The sequence below is a fragment of the Crinia signifera genome, chromosome 1 (assembly GCF_055691185.1).
Source record: "Crinia signifera chromosome 1, ASM5569118v1, whole genome shotgun sequence".
NCBI lineage: Eukaryota > Metazoa > Chordata > Amphibia > Anura > Myobatrachidae > Crinia > Crinia signifera.
The window spans coordinates 231,445,222-231,461,453 of NC_139217.1; the positions used below are offsets into that span (position 1 = coordinate 231,445,222).

General features: G+C 45.3%; 1 protein-coding gene across 1 annotated transcript in view; it reads left to right on the forward strand.

Moving 5' to 3' along the window:
- The first annotated feature begins 208 nt into the window (after window positions 1–208).
- JSRP1 (junctional sarcoplasmic reticulum protein 1) overlaps window positions 209–16,232 on the forward strand; it is a 101,220-nt gene continuing 85,196 nt past the window's right edge. Inside the window, 1 exon segment of the mRNA XM_083179406.1 lies at window positions 209–251. The gene's annotated coding sequence lies outside the window, so the exon portion shown is untranslated.

A 16,232-nucleotide genomic window follows, 5' to 3' on the forward strand; every position in this document is an offset into this window, starting at 1 on the left:
ATTCTTTCTTGTGTAGTTTATCATTTTTCTGATCAGAAATTAAATATATACTGAGGACCTTCAATTGATCAGTAAATCATTGGACAAGGCCGTAAGTAAAGTTAGGTCTGGCAGATAGGGGATTTATATTTAGTAACATAGCTTGCTGAAGCTGGCACACCCTCCCTCCCTGCAGGATACTGGCTTAAACCAGATAATTCATGGAAACTATACACAGAGACATAATGCAGATCTCGATTTTGCAAAAACAGGTACTTTCCTCTGATGGTATCTGGGTGTTTGACTGCTTTCTGTGTGTGTATAGGGAGCCTCAACCATGAACCCCTTTCAGTAACAACTTGTGTTTATCTATTGCATGATCTGTTATTACTAAATGGATGCTTGACTTACTGTAATGTAATCTGACAAGTTTACTCATTTTATTGTTTAATGCAAAATATGTAAATCAAACTTATTTTATAGACTTTTTAAGGCATTCTGATACTTTTCTTACAAATTGTTCCTACTTTGGGTATGATTGGTTGATCCTTATGTAGAGACCCTTCCATTTTGAAACTGCCTAATGGTGTGTACACACGGGCACGATATGGCTTCCGATGTTGCAGATATAGTGCACATCGGAAGCCATATCTAATGCCGATTGTGTACTTTTTAGGGCTAATGAGCCTGATGCACTGCCGATGCACGCTCCCGAGTGAGCGCAAATCGGCAGCGACATAGTGAGGGCAGGCAAGACTATATAGTGCAGATCTGCACTATATAGTCTTTGTGCCTTTACTCACATAGCTCCGGTGGCCGCTTCTCCTGGGGCTGCAGGGCTGAAGCGCAGTGACCCGGTCCCGGAAGTCTGCCGTATAGAGGAGGGCAGGGGGTGTGGCCTCTGATAAATGCATGGGGGGTGGCGGGGGGAAGCTGTTGCTGTGCCAGGACCCCGGGTGTCGCAGCACCCTGCCATCTGTGCCCTTGCCCGGCACCTGGTGACAGGTATCGGTACTGTCCTCTCCTTCATGCCGTGCGATGCGAGTCCCGATGCGATCAGATCACATCGGGACTCGCATCGCACGGCATGTCGACCGTGTGTACACACCTTAAAATTCTAATGTGAAAGACCTGTATATGTTTTAGTTTATTTTAGTTTATTTTCATACTGTTTGTGTTTTATGGTCATTTTATGAAAGAAAGTCTGTCAGGTTGTGTGAACCTACAGGTATGATGAAAAGTAATAAGCTAGCACAATACCAATACACTTTACCTCCTTTACTATTTGGCCTCACATCAAAAAGAGTTGCAGTCATTGTCTCATTCCAACAGTTCCCATTGATGTGTGTAAGATCCCAGGTAGTTGCATATTGGGATCAGTAAGCAACAAATTGATATCAGTTTGATCTGTAACAACCAGATAAGGAAATTGCCATGCAGCATGTATTCACTCTCACCTTTACTTGGTTTGCAGTGGAAATTTTTAAAGTTAAATGATGACTGTGGCACCATAAATGTGCACATTTATAGTGTAGAGACAATTAACTCCATATATTACCCATGCATGTCTGATTTTCACTAATTGCTAATTCAGTGTAGGGATGGTCATTGATGCAGTCGCCATCGATGGTTGCCATCGATGGTGATTCTGCATCCAAATATCGATAGTTATCCATTCTATTTGACTGACTTTCCCACAGGCCAATCAAAATGTGGGGGCGGGGCTTCCGGGTTGTCAGGGGCAGAGCTATGCTCCGTGTCCTGGCACCTTGAAGGAAAAAAAAAAAGAAACATTGTTTCTACTATGCCATCGATGTAAGGAAACCATCCGGTTCTCCCCATCGATGGCAAAAGTATTCAACATCGGCCACAAACAGGGCCAGTGCTAGGGTGTCCGGCGCCCTCCCGCAAACCATAAATTTTGCGCCCTTTCACATTGCCATTGCAACAAGCTGCAGCCCGATTGTGGGAGCGTATGCAACATGCAATCCTATGGAGGATCTCGGGTGCATGTACATGTATGCATACACCATCTCAGTGCTGTGTCCGCAAAATGTTGCAGGCACTAAAGGTGCCCATACACACTGCGAGAATCGCATACGTTATGTGCTAGATCGCATCGCACGGCATGCATGCAATGTGTGTGCTATGCCATCTGAAAGCAGTACAAAAAGTATGTGCAGCACATACTTTTTGAATTGTGCGATGCCCGCAGGAGTGCACATCGCATCGCAAGCTGCTATTGCAGCGTGTATGGCCACCTTTAGGCACATAACCCAGCCCATTATTTGAAAAAGTGTCTAAATTAAGATTTAAAAAATCTACAATTTAAAAAAAATTGTTATAAACATGTATAATAAAAGACTCACTGTTCTTTTGCTGTTTAACTCTTGTGCAGTCCCTCCTCTTCTATCTGCGTAGGCAGGACGCTGAGGACGCCATTACACCCCTCTCGTGACTGAGGGGGAAAGGAGGGTAGAGAAGGAGGAGGTGGAAGAAAAGGAGAGGAGATAGAGGGGGCGGAGTGTTGTGGACTGGCAGTGGCACTGGCACAGCACACTGAGAAAGGGGAAGGAAGGGAGGCGCTGCTACCTGTTCGTCATTTGTTTGACAGCTGACAGACGCAGGGAGCAATGGGTAGGGGGCGGATCTGGACATGACATGTCATCCAGGCATTCACAGACAGCGATTCATGCCTCAGCGCAAGTGTTCGTGAGGAAGAGGGGGCAGGTCGCAGGAGGAGGACAGTGTGTGCGCGGTGCAGGAAGCTGCTCAGCCTCTCCATACTGCCGCCCACTGTCAGACAGGCGCTGCGGGCGGCGTGCAGGAGGCAGTGACAGTGAGGGCTGAGGCAGCTTTAGCAGAGCAGGGAGGGAGACAGTGCCTTTTCAGCATGGCGCCTCCGTGCTTTGTAGGAGCTGCTGAGTGGGTAGCGCCGGCCCTGGCCATAAACCATCAATGATTTTGAATCATCGATGGTCGATGGCTATCCCTAATTCATAGTTCTATTTACAGCAAATATCAACAACAAGACATGTTTCACTGACACACAGGGGTGGATTGGGAACTAAAAGTCTTTCTGGAAAAAGTTCTAGAAGTGGCCACACATGGGAGGTACCAAATCAAATGTAGGTGGAGCCAGCAGCTAAAAAGGCAGGGTTAATACATAATCTCACCTGGGTGGAAGCCATTGGTTTCAATATGATTGGAAGTCTAATGACTTCCAGACTGTTATGTGGGGTACACACCAGTGTCAGTGTTTCTTCCGACCCGCTCACGATGACGCGGGGGGGGGGCACTACCCGCTCACGATGTGCACCGTGAGCTGGTCTGATCCAAAGGCAACCCGCAGGTAGGATCTGAAGAACGACCGACCCGCGGGACCGCGCATCAGATCGGTATCAGTCCACACCAGGACAGAAAAGGGCCCAATCACCACACAATCTACATCCAATCGGTCGAAATTGGATCTAGATTGATGGGATCAGACCCTTGTCGTCCTGGTGTGTACCCAGCCTTAAGCTGCTGTTACAAACCACAAACCTCCATAATTCAAATAATATCTCACTTCTGCCCCCTGAGACTGAACTCCGACCCCAAAACCACCATCAGGCAGACAAACAGCTTTTTAACATAATCCCCATGCAGGGCCGTTTCTAGACAATTTAGCTCCCAGGGCGAAGAAATAAAAATGCGCCTCTGCTGCTGCTTCCTTGGGGAGGGGAGGGGGGGAGCAGAGCGCATCGCGCCTCTCTCCTTCCCCTTCACTGTGTACCTGAGCCGTCAGCCATTCATACCTCGTGGGCTGGCTCCTTATTGGCTGCCAGCCCGCGAGCTCTGATAGGCTGACAGCCCAGTGACAGTGTGAGCGAGGGGGAAGGAGAGATGCGCGATGCCTTCCCCTCCCTCTGCTTGTGTGTGGACGCCGGGGAGGAGGCTGCGGTGGCAGTGTTGGGGGAGCTGCAGGGTGCACGGCTGTTAAACAGAGGCGGACAAGCTGTGCGGTGCCCCGGGCTGATGCACGGCTTGTTCGCCTCTAGAAACGGCCCTGATCCCCTGAACATAAGAACTATCCTCACTCCTCCCTCAGTGGAGCCCAGAAACAGCCCAGAAATTGTTACACCCACAGTTAGCACCCACGTCTGTCCCTTTAACAAATGTCATAGTGGATATGAATGGGGGTCTGCTTTAAATATGTGTTTGCAGAGCCAGGTACTCTGCTCTGCGAACTGGCTAGGTGTGTAAGAGAGACAGGAGGGGGACGGGGCCACAACTCTGGGCAGGGCCAGAATAAAATAAGTGACTGGCTGATAAATTACCTCACAGATGCGTCGGACTATCGGGAATCCTCCCTGTAAGGTCTATGGCCAATCTGCATACAGATAGTGGTAGATGCTCAAATTAGTTCAGTAAAACTTTTCAGGTGCATGCAAGGGAGGGGTTAATACTTAGTAAGTAACAAGACATTGGTTCCCCCGGCACACTGAATAGTTTTAGCAACCAATCTTGAACACTACATGATAATAGAATTCAGAGATATTGGTTACATATACCTGCACAGGTGTATGAATTGCCCCCATGCCGCGTCAAGGCTTCTCTGTATATTGGGGGTCCCTAGCGCTATATCTAGGTGCAGGGTGTGGCACCCCAAAAACTATCATAAGCTAGGAGGCCCAGTGCGGCATGCCAGTGAGATACTATGGGTGAGATTTAATAGGATGAGAGTTTCAGAAAGTGAGAGATTTGGTGAGAAATCTCCAGTTTTTTTTAAAGCGGCAATCATTTACACTTCATAATCAAACTGGTTTAGCAGTGTAAATGATTGCCGCTTTAAAAAAACTGGAGATTTCTTACCAAATCTCTCACTTTCTGAATCTCTCATCCTATTAAATCTCACCCTAAGTGTTAATAATTAGTGATGGGAAGCCGAAGCTATACATAAAGAGAGAGATAAATGAAATGTAATTAAAATAAAATGGCCAATCTGCCCTGCTGACATACTGTACATAGGTGCCAGACAAAGCTAGAAGTAATTGTTAGCACTATTATGGAGTGGCTACTGAGTGGTGTTAATGAGTATGGGACTGTACTATGATGGCTTAATTGCAATGGACTATATAATGATATAATCTATATTCCTATTATGGGATGGATGTGGTACAAAGTGTCAACATTCAGGATTTAAACACAAAAATGTTGCCATTCCGAATGTTGACATGGACAGAAGGCCAGTATGTAATGTGTCAATGCTGCCAGAATGTTGACATTGTAAATGTTGACAGCTGTCATGCCTATCATGTGATTTTGTATTGGCAATGTGAGTATTCCTAAATCTAACCCTATCCCTAATCACAATCTTACCATAAATCATTTATTTTTAAATTGTCCACATTGTAAATGGTATCTGGTCCCTGGGTTGACCACTATTGGTCGGCAGTGATTAGGTTGACACCTAAGAATGGTTGACATACCCTAGGTCGACAATGACAAAAAGTCGGCAAAAGCTTAATATCAACATGTACATGGTCGACACTTAAAATGTTGACACAAGTTTTTCTTTCTTTTTTTTTTTTTTTAGACCGACTTGGTTCCTGGGCATAGAGCTAGATTAAAATACCACCATGCCCGAAGCATGGCGAGCACAGTGGTACACTTATACAGTGTCCATGACGACAAATGTCAACATAGACACCAAAAAAAACATGAAAAACTCATGTCAACCATTTGCGTTTTGTCCATGTACATGTCGACCTTAAGCCTGTCACTGTTGACCTAGGGTATTTTGACCTATTCACTGTCGACCAGAAGTGGTCGACCCAGTGATTGTCGATGTAGACAATGTAGACCCATTATCCTAGAACTTTCTCAATGTTGACATTCTGCTATTACCGACATTAAGATCATTTCAACATTATATCCATATATCTATGAGGCGCTATGGTGACATTATGTGACTATATGTTTAATATTCTGGACTTGTAACTGTATATATTATGCGCCTGAATATTCTGTACCTTACAGATATTGGGAAATATCAAAACAAAAATAAACTATGTTATGGTGGCAAATATACAATTAGTTAATGGATCATATAACCAATATAACATAATTTATTGCATAAATTATAAATATCACATATCTAGGAACTATGGGGGTTATTCTGGTTGATGCGGACGGACCGCTGTATGTACGGTCCATACGAGCAAATTCTGCATTCTTTCGGGCGAGCGTGATTCCGCCCACAACACATCCACACAAGGACGGAGTCAGCACCCGACAATGGGGAGTGGCGTGCATATGAGCGTACGCTCCCGTGCACGGACGGTTCACAGCCCCAATGATCAGAGACAGAACGCAGAGGCGGTGGCGTACGCCCGAGCACAGTAGCATACGTGTCACTTGTCTGGACCAGCAATTGGTCTGATAATGTGAAAATTTATATAATCCAACTTCAAAGAGAAATAGAGCTGTGTAAATAAATTTTTTGAATTGTATGATTGTGTTGCAGTGAAAAAGTTGACACATGTCGACTCCTATGAATTGTGTATCCTGTTTTCTAAAGATGGAAAACACACTTGCACTAAGGGTGTAGATGGTTATACAATAACTAACTGGACATATTGAAACATGTGTATTTGGATTAATACTACATAAAAATAAACCAACCTTTAAATGGTGAGAAGTGTAGAAAGAGAACCTTCCAATGTATTTCAGGGCTGTGTCTGGCTTGCAGCTACTGAAATGAGGCATTTCACTTAATAGCCTGCAGCATTGCTTAATATTGCAGTCAGGTGTATACAATTTACTTGTAATTGGCGTCAATTACCAGACCAGGGCGGCCGCACTCAGGCGGAAACTCTAAAGCTGTGTACACAGGGGGCAATAGGGGCTGAAATCGCTGGGAATATGGTCGCTGGCAACCATATTGCCAGTGATGGGAGTGTGCCCCGGCGATAAATCGCTGGGTACGCGCTCCCGTTTTCTGCCCCATTCTAATCGCTGGTCGATTACCTCTGCGGCACCGCCGGCTGAGGTTCCTTTTCATCAGCGACCATCTCTGGTCGCTGATGAAAAGGAGAAACAGAGCAATATATTGCTCAGCCATATATTGCTAGCAATATATGGCTGAGCAATATATCTCCCCCGTGTGTACGGGGCTTCAGAGTGGTATAGAGCACTCTTTGGCATCCGAATGTTTTTGACCCAAAATGCACGGTGCCCTCGCCGAGCGAGGCGGTTGTCCCTCCGTGCAGTTTGAGTGCACACCCCCGTGTACGCCCAGGTATACTCCCAGTTTTGCCCAGTTTTCCCCTAAAAACGCCCACTGTCACCGTGCGATTGCGGATAGGATTTTTTTGCTCTGGACAGTCCGTTCGTCAGCGGTGTGCTGACGCCGCACATGTGCATAGCGAATGGTACGCATGCGCAGTAGAAAAAAAACTCCGGACCGTGCGAACGTGGTCCACCCGCACCAACCAGAATAACCCCCTATGGGCCTAATTCAGACTAGATCCCAAGTTAAATTTGTTCAAAAAATGGACAAAACCATGTGCACTGCAGGGCCAAATGTAACATGTGCAGAGAGAGTTTGATTTTGATGAGGTGTGTTCAAATTTAAATCTAAATGACAGTGTGAAAATAAAGTAGGCAGTATTTACCCTGCACAGAATAAAATGGGTGTGGTATGAATCACCAACAGTCGGGATCCCGACAGTCATTATCCTGACGTCGGGATCCCGACTGCCTGGTCTCAGACAGCGTGGCCAGCGCAACAAAGCCCCTTGCGGGCTCGCTGCGCTCGCCACGCTGCTGGCACGGTGGCGAGCTATGCTCGCCACCTATTCTATTCTCCCTCTATGGGGGTCGTGGACCCCCACGAGGGAAAATAGCCGATGGCCGTCGGGAACCCGGCCGTCGGTGTTTTAACATTTGGGATCCCGACGTCGGGTTAATGTCGGGACCCCGTCCGGCACCCGAATAAAATAACTCACCCAAATCTAATGGGGCTTACATACATAGTGATTTCAGGCCATTTTCTGAGTGATATTACTTACTTTTTTTAAATATAGTCTTTATTTATTACATATTTCTTACTTATACTCACAATACACATAAAACATTCACCCCTTTTTCGTCGGATCGAGCAGTAACATTCATATTGTCCAATTCCGAACACCTTAGTCATATATACAATACATAAATAACATCCTTCCCATCCATTGTTTTCGGCACGAATTTCCTTGTTCCCCTCGGTCTCCTCGTCCTTTACCCCCCCCCATCACTAATGGCTACCCCCCCCCCCCTCCCTACCCTCCCCGGGATTTGTCTCCTCTAAATCATCCTATATTTGTGTCTCCTCTATACTCTATTAAAGTGCATTACGTATCTATTTTGTTCCTGTGGACCTACCTATTTACCATCATAAAATTCGGATTTTATCCAAATATCCCAAACTAGGTGAAACTTACTTATATTCCCTCTCTTTAAATACATGTACCTTTCATGTGCAATAGTGCTATTTACCAAATTTTTCCATTGCTTTATACTCGGGCTGTCGTGCGCCAGCCATTTTCTAACTATTAATACTTTAACCAGAGTGAGCAAATTTACAATACATTGTGTCTGGTGTTTATCTGTGCCTACTTGTGCATTACAATTTAATAAACATACTTTTTCATTTACCACATTTTGGCTGATGCCCATCCGTCTAATAACTTGGCCAGCCGCTTGCCATAACCTCTGGACATGACTGCACTGCCAAATCATGTGTAGGAATGTTCCTTGGTGTATTCTACATTTGGGGCATTTATTACTATTTCTTTTATTGTATTGTTTAAGTTTTACTGGGGTCACATATACTCTGTGTATGATGAAGAGCTGTATTTGTTGGAACCGTATTGATGCTGTAGCCCTTGTGGGGGATGCCATTACTTTTTCCCATTCCTCATCAGTCATACTCCCTATATCCTTACTCCACTTGCTTCTGTTTTTCTCTATTTGGCTATCTTCTAGGTTCCCTATCAGTATTTTGTATATACCGGCTACTTTGATTTTATTTCTTGGGTCTAGCATTTTCTTTACTGGGGAGTCCTCTATGTTTACCCCTTCCCTCCCATATGTTGATCCCAGCCTACTCCTTAGCTGGAGGTACCTATAGAACATGTTTTTTCCCATATTATATTCAGCTGCCAGTTGTTCAAATGTCTTAATCCTTCCTTCTTCATATATTTGTCCTATTTGTACTATTCCATATCTTCCCCAACAAGCCTTGATTTCTTTTCTCCTGAATCTAACTTCTCCTCCCTGGGTATTTATTGCCCAGATCGGAGTTTCTGGGTCCAGCCCCTCATAACCCATCATTTTATTTATCTGATCCCAGATCCTCTTTGCTTGTTTGATTAGAGTTTTTTTTTTAGTATTCCCCTTGCTATGATCCAATAGAGTCTGCTTTGGGGAGTCCCCCTCTCTATTCTGGTGCACTAGTTCGCTTAAATTATTCTCACTTGTTTTTGTTAGCCAGCTCTTCAGGTGCCATAATTGTGCTGCCATATAATACAATTTAAATTGTGGCAGCCCCAAGCCTCCTTGCTTTTTATTTCTATTTAGAGTGGTTATTTTAATCCTAGCTCTTTTATTCCCCCAAATAAAAGTTGACGTTATACTTTCAATCTTTTTGAATACTCTTGCGGGTATATAGACTGGTGCTTGTTGGAAGATGTAAAGCATCTTGGGTAATACTACCATCTTTACCATATTCACTCTCCCCGTTATAGATAGTGGCAATTTTGCCCATGATTTAATTTTCCCCTGGTACCACTTTATCAATGGTTCCAGGTTCAACTTAGTGAAGTTGTTTGCATCATTTGATATGTGGACCCCCAAATATTTCATAGTACCTGTCCATTTTACCACTCCTTCATCCGTCCGGCTGGATGGGCATCCTCCCTTGCCTGGCATTATACTGGATTTATCCCAATTTATTTTAATCCCAGACTGATGCCCAAACTCCTCCAGTGTACTTAATACAATTGGCATCTCCCTTTCTTGGTGCGCCATGTATATCAGCATATCATCTGCATAGGCTGATATCACTTGTTTGTTTTTTCCTTCGCCGGCTCGCCCCAGGCCTCTCATCCCCGGGTTTTGCCTCAGGGAACATGCCAACGGTTCCAACGCCAGGTTGAACAATGCAGGGGACAGCGGACACCCCTGCCTCGTTCCCCTCCCGAGTTCAAAGGCTTCCGTTACGTACCCATTGACTTGTAGCCTGGCCCTTGGTGCAGCATATAGGGTTTTTATCCAATTTATAAATTTTTCCCCAAAACCAAATCTCCCGAGGACTTCCCATAGGTACCCCCATTCTATACTGTCATATGCCTTTGCGGCATCTAATGAGAGGATACATGGGGTGTCTCCCTCTTGCTGGTCAATTTGTGTGTTTACATAAAACCTACGGATATTTATTGCTGTACTCTTTTCTTTGCGGAATCCTGTTTGGTCCTCATGTACAAGTTTATCCATCACCCCTTCTAGCCGTTTTGCTAACACTTTAGCCATGATTTTGGCATCTGTGTTAATTAGTGATATGGGCCTATATGATTCCATTACAGCTGGGTTCTTGCCTTCCTTCAATATAAGTACTATCATCGCCTCCCCCATCGATTCTGGGATTTGCCCCTGCTGCAGACTTTGATTTAACATCTCTGTAATCTTGGGCACCATTTGGCTTGAGAATTTTTTATATATTTCAGATGGTAGCCCATCGCATCCTGGCGCTTTGTCCCCTGGCATGGCTTTTATTGCTTCTCCAACTTCCTGTTCTAGAATGGGGCTTTCTAATATTACTCTGTCTGCTTCACTTAGAGTAGGTACCTCTATTCCCTTTAGGAATTCTGCTCGCTCTCTTTTTGTGCATGGGGATGTAGACATATACACCTCTTTAAAATATTGAAGGAAAGCACTAGCAATTTCAGGGGTAGTTTCTACCTTACTGCCATCCTCTCTCATCACGTATATTATATTCTTTGGGTTGGATATTTCACCCCTAGCTAGTTGTGCCAAATAGCTGCCCGGTCTATCATATAGTATATATTTGTTGTGTGCCCTGAAGGACTCCTGTTTCACTGTGTGTTCCTGCACTTCATCCAGCCACGCTATCTTGGCATCTAACCATTCCCTTCTTGCCTCCTCGGTTCCATCCTGCCAATATACCTCCTCCCTGGCTTTGCTGTTTCTTTCTGCCTCTACGTTTTTCTCCCTCGATGTTTTTTTAATTTGTGCAATCCTTTGTACAAGAGCTCCTCTCAGGGCAGCTTTCCCGGCATCCCACACCACCCCTTCTGGTGCTGACCCCTCATTATCCATAAAGTATACTTCCCATTCCCTAATGATCTCACTCCCTGCACCCAACTGATTCAGCCATGATGGATGACATTTCCACATCCGCCTACCCCTGTCCACGTGTTCACTGGTCTGAACCACGATGGGTGCATGGTCAGAGATCCCATGTGTCATGTATTCCACGTGTTCTATATGGGGGAACATGGTTCCATCCATTAGGGCCATATCTATACGTGAGAAGGATTCATATGACTTGGAGTAGCAGGAGTATGTTAATGTTTTTGGGTGTTTTTCCCTCCACCAGTCCTTCCACCCTATATCTTCCAGGAACTGGTGCAGGCCCTTGTTGCCCCCACTGGTACCTGTATTGTTCTTCCTCCATCTATCTAAGTTGGGGTCGAGTACGTTATTCATATCCCCCAGGCATATAGCCGCCGCCCCTCCTGATCTTGCCACAAACTCAACTGCCTTTTTCAGTACCTCATAATGGAAAGGTGGAGGGATATACACTGCCATAATGCATACCTGGTTGCAATGTAATTTCCCCTGTAGGAACACGTATCTTCCCATCGGGTCAATTTCCTTTCTCTCACATAAAAAGGGTACATTTTTGTGAATCAGTATCGACACGCCCCTTGCCATGCTTGAGAAGCATGAATGATACATGTTCCCAACCCAAGCTCTTTTCAGGGCCATAGTTTTTTCCCCTGCCAAATGTGTTTCCCCTAAACATACAATCTGTGCCCCATATTTCTTAATTTGGTTCATCACCGTTGATCTCTTTATACGGTCATTCAGACCACGGACGTTCCAATATACAATTTTTACCATATTTTGCCTTGTGTTTTTTCGACAATAGCCTATCTCCTGTTGGTGACAAATCCCACCCCTTGCTCCCACCACCCCCCTCCCTGTATACCATCCCTACTATAGTATACCTAGTGCCCCCCCCCCCCTCCCCCCGACATACTCAAACACATACATCAAACACTTGGGGCAATAAAAAATTTGGCAATCACACTCTTGAGTGAGCCCTCTGAAATTAGTCACTTATTTTGCTTTACTTTGGGAGAGAGAGAAAAAAAAAAAAAAAAACAACGGATAGGGTTCGCATCTAATGACAGCATTCCTGTTTCTTGCATGATTACTGCCCTATACAGCTCGAAATGGCATTGAAACACAGTCTCACATATGTCCGTTTCTTATCTTCCTGTTTTCGGTTTAAAGCTTATCAGCCATTCCGATGCTTCCTCTGGGCTGCAAAAAAATCTGGTTTGTCCTTCTGAGACAACCCTCAGCTTGGCTGGGAACATCATTGAATATTGAATATTTAAGTCCCTTAGTTGCCTCTTGATACTTGCATATTTCACTCTTTCCTTTTGGACTTCTTTAGCAAAGTCCGGGAAGATCATTATATTATTCCCGTTGATTTTTAAGTCAAGCTGTCTTGATTTCCGAATTATAGTGTCTCGATCCCGATAGTTAAGAACTTTTGCTATCAGGGTTCTGGGTTGGGCACCTGGTGGTGGAGCTTTCATTGGGACCCTGTGGGCTCTCTCTATGCAAAATTGTGCTGAGAGTGAGTCTCTACCATACTGGGTTGACAGCCAGGTTTCCACCCATTTTTCGGCATTGTCCCCCTCAGTTTTCTCGGGGATCCCAATTAGTCTTATGTTATTGCGTCTAAGGCGCCCCTCCATGTCGGCAATTTGACTCTGGACCTGTAACACCGTCCCTGTTAGCTTTTTGATTTGTTCAGCCATAGGACCCTGGGTGTCCTCTAGCTGAGATATTCTAGCTTCTGTCTCATTGACCCGGGTCTGTATGCTTTGTACCGATTGTCTAAGCAGGGTAATTTCGGACTGCATTTGCTCTATCTTGCCACTTAATCTCTCCTCACTCCCATTAATGGCCTCTAGCAGTTTCTGGAAGGTGGCCTCGGGTACCGTATCAGACATTGTGGAGTTCAACAGGCCAGATTCATTAGGTGACATTGAATCCCGTTTCCCTTTACTCTGAGCCTTGGACTGGTTTGCACTGTCTCTCGCATACTTTTCCAGTTTGGCAGCAGCTGCTGCTGCTGCAGCCGCCTGCCCAGCCTTCCTCATATTTACTATATGGATGCAAAGTGTTTAACAGGACTGCTTCACGGCTTAGTTCATCAACCTATATATTGCCAAGCATACACCAGTCACCTTTAGAGTCGCCTGTCTATAGAGGGCTTTTCTCTGCTACAGTGGAGTAGGCATCCGGTACTTATATACACAGTCAATTTGAGTTAAGCTCTCCTGGATCGGCCGTTTCCCTCCTACTTTGATTCTGTCCCTGGCCACCTTTCCATACACCACCACAGACCTCCAGAGCACGGTATAACATATGTTGGGTACTCACACAGTTCTGGCGTGCACAACCTCTTTGATAGGCTCCCTCGGCAGATTGCTGCAGTGGCTGTATGTAATTTGCTCCCGCTGCTCCCAGCATATGCCCTCTGGATCGGCTACTTTAGACCCTGGCCGGTTTCCAGGTGCAGCGGGGGTTCTCCGTCCTTTCTCTTGGCCACTCCGTCCGCCTTCTGGTAAGCCGTCTCCCTGTGCTGCACCGCTCACTTGGTCACCCTTCCACGGGTGAGCACATCCCAGCGCCGTCTCCTCCCGGCAGCTGACTGATTATCTAGGGTCCCGATAATGCGGCCACTCTAACCGCTCCGACCACAGGTATCACAGCTGTGCGGTATCGTGTTGCGGCGCCCACCACCACTCTCCCTTCGGCAGCTGGCGTGTGTACCACCTTCCTCACGGCCCGATCAGGGAGCCTCTCTCTCCTCTGCGTATGTGCGGGAACACCACATCAGCGCGACCCTGCTCTCCCAACGCTCACCCAACTCCACACATCAGAGGGCTCACAGGCTCCCGCCCTACACAGAGACTTCCGTGATTACCGCCCCACCGATATTACTTACTTTAACTAGATCGCTCAGGAAATGGGCCTACATCGCTGTGTGTGTATGGGCGATACCGATGCGTGGCCCCATGCGTCGCTTGTGCCTGGCAATTAATATCCAGCATGATGGATAAATCTATAATCGCTGGTGTCTGGGCCAGTGTCCCGGTTGAGTGTTCATCTCGGACTCGGTATTCCTAAAAAGAGAAAAATCTGTATGGGGTTTTCTTGCCCCGTCAGCGAGAAGGCCGTTGCCCTGAGGACCCCTGAATATCCTTTACAGCCCCCCCACACACATCATGTGTTAAGGAGAATTGGTGGGTCTCCCTGCACTAATCGAGTTTCGAAGTATTCTGTGTTCTGGAGAGTTAATTTAATTCTGATTTGAAAGTCCCTAGGATGGGAGTTGATGTAACTCTCCCAGGTGTCGAATTAAGTTTTTGTGAGTTTTTCTTTGTGCAGTGTTGTCTCCAGCCAATCCATCTGGAACAAATGGTGGAGTTTTCCTTTGAATATGTCTAGGGAAGAGGGAGTTGGCTTAATCTAACATTGTAAAATAGATTTGCGGGCTGCAGCACTAATTGCCAACAAAAGTTTTTACAGCCCTTCACTACTCTTTGTTGTTCTGGAAGGATGCCCAAAATTGCCCATTCTGCTGTAAAAGGTATATAATTTAGTAAATGTTCTTGGGCGTAGGCCCTCACCTGCAACCAGAATCTGCGAATGAGAGGGCACGACCACAGGCAGTGATATAGGTCAGCTTGTGGGGTTTGACATTTACCACAGTGGCCGGTATTTGGCATACCAGCTAGATGTTGTCTTTTGGGAGAGAAATAAGCTCTGTGAGTGATATTTAAAAATAATTCTTGATATTGAGCGGATGAAAGTAGTTTGCGAGAGGTGGCTAAGGTTTTGAGTAGCTGTTCACAGTAGAGTGTGGGGAACTGTGTCAGCCATTGTTTCATCCCTGAATTGGAGGTGGAGTGGTCAAGGAGGGGGTTGAAAATTCTATAATGTATAGCGATAGCCTTCCTGGTAATTTGTGTGGAGCGGAGCACTCCATCCAGTGTATTTGAGAGGTCTTGTTCAGATAATGCTTTCAGCACTGAACTAATGTAGTGTTGCATTTAAAAAAATATAGAGGAAAATTCCTCAGAATTGGAAAGGAAGTCTGTGCCTGGGAAAATGTCAAGGGTTTGCCGTTGGTGAGATTAATAAGATCCCTCACAACCCTAAGGCCCTCTTTGTGCAGGACTGTAAAGGGGATGTTTGCATCTCCATTTTGAAAATCAGAGTTGCCTAGAAAGGGTAAGAATAGGCTCTTGTGTGCGTTTAAATTGGAGGAATGTCGCAATATGTGCCACATGTGGTATGTGGACCAAAGTAGTGGGTTTTGTGATATGTTTGTGGGGATTTCCTCTTTTATTTTGTGTAGAAAGGATATTAATGTGTCTCTTACTAAGAAGGCTGCTTCCAGATGTGTGTTGGCATATATATCCGTGTTTTTGAACCAGTCTCTCAAAAACCAAGTAAGGAAGGCGAGATTATAGGCTTTAACATTGGGGAGGCCAATGCCGCCATTAAATTTGGCTTGTTGTAGTTTATTTAGTGCGATCCTGGGTTTCTTCCCTTTCCAAATGAAAGTTCTGAATAGGGTATTTATTTTCGTCAAGTCAGCATTACTTATTAAAAGCGGCAAGGATTGTAGGACATATAGCAGTTTGGGGATGGTTGACATCTTAACTAGACTCACCCTCCCCAAGTAGGATAGCGTTAGGTGTTTCCAGCTATCCAATTCCAAGGACATGGAGTGAATTATTTCTTTAACATTTTTCTGGCAGAGTTCCACAGGGTACTTGGGAAGTTTGACTCCCAGATATGTATGACTTTGCCCAAGTAAAAGGTTGTTTTGTCCAGTTTGAGAACACATTTGTCCTGCGATCAGGTCTGAATTAGGCCCTAAGTATAAAATG